Source organism: Puma concolor, chromosome B2 (assembly GCF_028749965.1).
Source record: "Puma concolor isolate L17-30 chromosome B2, mPumCon1.1.hap2, whole genome shotgun sequence".
NCBI classification, from domain to species: domain Eukaryota; kingdom Metazoa; phylum Chordata; class Mammalia; order Carnivora; family Felidae; genus Puma; species Puma concolor.
Genome location: NC_141671.1, coordinates 60,764,963 through 60,771,423, shown reverse-complemented (window position 1 = coordinate 60,771,423; position 6,461 = coordinate 60,764,963). Strand labels below are relative to the sequence as shown.

The following is a 6,461-nucleotide window of genomic DNA, read 5'->3' as shown; positions in this document are numbered from 1 at the left end:
AAGTGTCTTTGGTCACAGATGACATGATCATCTACGTTGAACATCAAAAATAATCAACTAAAATCTCCTGGAACTAATAAGCAATTATAACAAGTTTCCATACTACAAGACTGATATACATAAATGTTCTGCTTTTCTATATACCAATAAAGAACAAAGAACAACGAAGTGGAATTTGAAATTAAAAACAAACAATTCCATTTAAATTACCATTCCTCCAAATAAAATGCTTATGTATGTATCTAACAAAATATGTGCAAGATCTATATGAAGAATACTACAAAAATCTGATGAATTAATCGCTTCTAGGCCTTTTGGCTAAGATCAAGTGCAAAAATCTGATGAATTAAATAAAAAATAATAATAACCACATAAGTGCAGAGATATTTCATATCCATGGATAAGAAGACTCAATATTGTCAAGATGTCTGTTCTTCCCAACTTTATCTGTAGATTCAATGCAATCCCAATCAAAATCCCAGAAAGTTATCTTGTGGTTACAACAAACTGATTCTAAACTTTATATAGAGAGGCAAAATACCCAGGATAGCCAAAGTGGTATTGAAGGAGAAGAATAATGTTGGACGACTTCATTACTCAATGTCAAGCCTTACCATAAAACTATAGTAAACAAGAGAGTGTGGCAATATAAATCAAATGAATACAACTGAGGTCCCAGAAATAGACTCACATAAATATGGTCAATTGATATTTGACAAAGGATCAAAGGCAATAAAATAGAGCAAATAATTGTTTTTTCAACAAATGGTGCTGGAACAACTGGACATCCACATGCAAAAAATGAATCTAGACACAGACCTAATACCCTCCACAAAAACTAACTCAAAATGCATCATTTTATTTAGACCTAAGTCTAAAACATAAAACTCTAAAACTCCTAGAAGATAACAGAAAAATAAAACCTAGATGAGCTTAGGTATGGGAATGTCTTTTTAGATATAACACCAAAAAAATCCATAAAAAATAATAAAACAAAATACAGCAAAACCTTGGTTTGTGAGCCTAATTTGTTCTGGAAATATGCTTGTAATCCAAAGCATTTGTATATCAAAGTGAATTTCAAGAACAATTGGCTCAGTTGTGACCATGTGATGTTTGGCACCATGTACTACCAGCATCGCACTCACTTATCAAGTTAAAATTTATTGTAAAGGTTTGCTCATCTTGTAGAAAACTCACAGGACAAGCTATTTGCAATCCAAGGTTTTACACTAATGGATAAGCTGGAATTCATTAAAAAAAAATACATCTGCTCTGTGGAAGACAATGTGAAGAGAATGAGAAGACAGGCTGTGAGAAAATATTTGCAAAAGATATATTTGATAATGAACTCTCATCTAAAATGTGCAACGAACTATTAAACCTCAACAACAGAAAAGCAACCTAATTGAAATGGATCAAAGACCTGAAGGTACACTTCACAAAAGATATGCAAGAGGCAAATGAGCATATAAAAACAGTTTTGTATCCTACGTCATCAGAGAAATTCAAATTAAAGCAACAATAAGATACTAATACACACTTATTAGAATGGCCAGAACCTGAAGCACTGACAACACCAAATGGGGTGAGAATGTGGAGGTGGAAATGGAAAATTTCCATACATTCATTGCTGGTAGAAATGGAAAATGGCATAGCCAATTCAGAAGACAATTCAGAAGATTCTTGCAAAACTAAACATGCCATAAAATCCAGTAAAATATCTCCCAGGTATTTATCCAAAGGAATTTAACACTTATATCCACACAAAAACCTGCACACAAATATGGCTTTATACATAATTGCCTAAATTTCAGAGTATAAGATATCTTCAGTAGGGAAATGGATAAACTGTGGTATATCCAGAAAACAGATTATTATTCAGTGCTAAAAGGAAATGAATGATCAATCCATGACAAAAACAAAACAAAACAAAACAAAACCGAAAGAACCCAAAGAATGCCTTTGACTAAATGAAATAAGCCAATCCAAAATGGCTTCATATGGTATAATTCCAATTACAATAAAACATTGGTTTGTGAGAATAATTCATTCCAGAAACATGCTTATAATCCAAAGAATTGTATATCAAAGTGAATTTCAAAAACCATTGGCTCAATTGTGATTATGTGACGTACAGGGTCACAAACTACTCATGTTGCAAGATATAGTTCATTTATCAGGTTAAAGTTTATTAAAAATGTTTGTTCTTCTTGCAGAATACTTGCAGAACAAGTTACTCACAATCCAAGGTTTTACTATATATGGTATTCTGGGAAAAGCAAATTTTGGAGACATTAAAAAATAATGGTTTCTAGGGGTAATTATGATATGTTAATGTAAGTGTGTCAATTGTAGCAAATATACCACTCTGGTGGAGGATGTTGATAGTAGGGGAGGCTATGCATGTGCACGGGCAGGCAGGGAGTATATGGGAACTCTATCTTACCTACAGTTTTGCTGTGAACCTTTAACTGCTCTTATAGGATATACTAAAGTTTTAATTTTAAAACACCCGATACTTATGAAAATAGAATCTCTCACATTTTATTTGCAGAGGTAATACTTTCAATTATGAAACCCTGCAAAACTGATAGTGTATGAAATATTGCAAAGGAATGTTTATCTGAATCCCCTGGATTACATATCTGAAACTATACATTTTATCTAACTGTTTTCTTAATGGGGTAGTATATATTTTTAAGACCAGAAATCAGAATAACTAATATTTAACAGTCATAATTTTTGTCACCCTCCAAAATGGCAGGAGAGAATACTAAATTTGCTTAAGTTTATAAATCTACTAAAGAAATAAAGAATATTCATCTGATCTCGGGAATTGAGTAGTGATTAGCCTGGCAAGCCTGACTTGTATTATAGAGAAGAAAAAAAAAAATGTATGTCTTAACTAAATGAACACACTACCTGCTTCAAACCCTAGGTTTGGTGGTTGCCTCCCAGTCTTAAAGCATCCTTTTATAAAAATAGTTATATGAAAATAACAAACTTGGTTATATCTAAGCAATTATTTAAAAATTACCTGAAAAGCAAATGAGTATTTTTTTAAAACAGGAAACTAAACCCAATGGAAGATTTTGGATAGCCATTCCAAGATTTCTCAATCCATTAATACTTTACAGGTGATTAAAAAAAGGGGACGTGTTAGATATTTTATCATTTAGTACAAATTATATTAATGAGACATACTAATCAGAATGCTAGGAGATATACCAAACATAATTTGTGTACACGCGCAACTTAAACAGATCATGTTTCAACATCTACTTTTGTTTTTTCATGGAGAGCTACATATTTTTTAATATAAATTAGGTAATAGTTTCTTTTTCACATTTCTAGCTATAAATTTCAGTTGTGTTTTTGATTCATTAATTATACTTTCGTTTTTTTTTTTTTTAATTTTTTTTCAACGTTTTTATTTATTTTTGGGACAGAGAGAGACAGAACATGAATGGGGGAGGGGCAGAGAGAGAGGGAGACACAGAATCGGAAACAGGCTCCAGGCTCCGAGCCATCAGCCCAGAGCCTGACGCGGGGCTCGAACTCATGGACCGCGAGATCGTGACCTGGCTGAAGTCGGACGCTTAACCGACTGCGCCACCCAGGCGCCCCTATACTTTTGTTTTTTAATCTTTTTGAGATACAGTTGGCATATAACATTGCGTAAGTGTAAGGCAAACACACATTGATTTGACACATTTATACATTGCAATATGATTACCACTCTAGTGGTAACTAATAACTTTCATCACTTCACACAATTATTATTTCTTTCTGTTTTGAGAACATTTAAGATCGTTATCTTCTCAACTTTAATTATATATAATACAGTAGTGATAACGATAATCACAGTGCTGTACACTAGATACACACAACTTATTCATCCTCTACTTGCAGGTATGTGCCCTTTGAACAACATCTTCCCAATTTCCCTACAGCTCCTAATAACTCTTAACAACTAATAACTCCTAATAAACTACCTAATTTGACCCTGTTTCTACAAGTTTGGCTTTTTAAATTTTTTTTTAATTTTTTAGATTCCACATATGTGATATAATATAGTTTTATCTTTCTCTGACTTACCTCTCTTAGCGTAATGCCTTCAAGGCCTATCCATGTTGTAACAAATGTCAGGATTTCCTTCTTTCTCTTGTCTGAATAATATTTCAGTGTGTGTGGGGGGGTGGATGTGGGTGTGTGTGCATGTATGCGTGTATCTCACATCTTCATCCATTCACCCTGATGGACATTTCCATCAGGTTGTTTCCATATCTTCACTATTGTGGAGAATGCTGAAATGAACATGGACTGCAGCTATCTCTTAGATGTCCTGGTTTTACTTCCTTTGGATATAAATCCAGAAGTAGAATTGCAGGATTATATATTTTTATTTTTGATGTTTGAGAAACCCCCATACTATTTTCCATAATGTCTGTACCAAGAGTGCACAAGCGTTCTCTTTTCTCCACATCCTTGCCACCACTTATCATCTCTTGGTGTGTTTTCTATTTGTTTGTTTTGTGTGTGTGTGTGTGTGTGTGTGTGTGTGTGTGTGTGTGTGTCTGTGTGTGTCTGTGTGTGTGTGTTTGATGATAGTCATTCTAACAGGTGTATGAGGTGGTATCTCCTTATTGGATTTGCATTCCCTTGGTGACAAGTTTTGTTGAGTATCTTTTCTTGTATATGTTATCCATTCATATCTCTTCTTTGGAAGAATGCCTTATTTAATGCCTCCACCTGCTTTTTAATCAAATTATTTCCTTTTTTTGTGATTGATTCTTTTTGTGATTGATGGATTCTTTATTTATTTTGCATATTAATACCTTATAAGATGTATTCCTTGCAAATATTTTCTTCCATTCTGTATATTGCCTATTCATTTTGTTATTTTTGTTTGTTTGTTTAATGTACTTGCACTTGTCTATTTTTGCCTTTGTGCTGTGCTTTTAGTGTCATATGCAAAAAAAAAAAAAAATCTTTGCTAAGACCAATGTTAAGGAGCATTTTCCCTCTCTTTTCCTCTAGTTTTCCAGTTTGATGTCCTTAATACATTTCAAGTTAACTTATATGAATGGTGAAACATAGGGATCCAATTTCATTTTTCTGCCTGTAGTTATTCAGTTTTCCTAACATTTACTTAAGAGACTATCTTTTCTCTGTTGAGTATTTTTGGCTCCCTTGTCAAATATTACTTGAACATATATGTAGGAGTTTATTTCTGGACTCTATTCTGTTCTACTGGTCTATGTACCTATTGTTATGTGAGAATCATACTGTTTTAATTATTATAGCTTTGTAGTATACTTTGAAATCAAGAAGTATGATGCTTTCAACTTCTTTCTTCTTCCACAGGATTACTTTGGCTATTGGGGTCTTTTGTGGTTCTACATTGTGGGACCCAAGGAATTTTAAAAAAATCCCCTAACCCTGGACAAGCACAGCAAGACTAACTCCATTTTCTGCTACACCCACCATCTCATGTATAACCCCCACATGACCTAATTATTGCTTAAGACACTCCCCAACCCTAGTCAAGCCGCTGAGCACACCCTTACCGGAAACTGGCTCATATAGGAATGCGGAACCCCTAACCGCCAAAGAATGTAAACCCCGTCTTTTGCCCGCCAAACTTGTGCGCCAATTCTGACCAGAGTGATAGGCTAGTTCAAACAGTTACTATAGGGTAAATTGTAATTCAGTTGGCCACCTGTGTGTGGACTGACATGACTATGCAACTTTCTGTGTGTGTTACAATCTCATTGGCCACTGGCCCCTGGCCCCTATAAAACTGCTACCCCTCTTAACCTAGGGGTCCAAGTCCCTGCTCTGCTGTGTCAGGTATACTTGGGCCCAAGCTCGAGCTTGCAAATAAACCCTCGTGCGTTTGCATCGGTATCGGCTCCTTGGTGGTCCCTCAGATTTGAAATCGGGGGCATTACATATATAAGTTTTAAGATTTTTTTCTATACCTGTAAATAATGCCATTGAAACTTTGATAGCAAGTATATTGAACTACAGATGTCTTTGGGTATATGAACATTTTAACAATATTAACTTTTATGATTATAAACATAGGATATCCTTCCATTTATTTGTATACCTTTAAATTTCTGTCACAAAAATCTTATAGTTTTCTGATTACAGATCCTGTAATTACTTGCTTAAATTTATTCGTAAGTAATTTATTGTATTAACGCTATTGTAAATAAAATTATTTTATTTCTTTTTCAGCTATCTTTATTAGTGTATAAAAAAGCAACTGATTTCTGTATATTGATTGTATATCCTGCAACTTTACTGAATTTGTTGATTACTTCCAACATTTTTTTGGTTGAGTCTTTAGTATTGTCTAAATAAAAGATCATATCATCTGCATATAAAAACAATTTTACTTTTCCTGTCTGATTGGATGCCTTTTATTTCTTTTCTTGCCTTATTAGTCC

The 6,461-nt window shown here is 33.8% G+C and overlaps 1 pseudogene; it reads left to right on the top strand.

Moving 5' to 3' along the window:
- The first annotated feature begins 298 nt into the window (after positions 1-298).
- On the top strand, positions 299-459 carry LOC147581011 (U2 spliceosomal RNA; annotated as a pseudogene).
- The last annotated feature ends 6,002 nt before the right edge of the window (positions 460-6,461 follow it).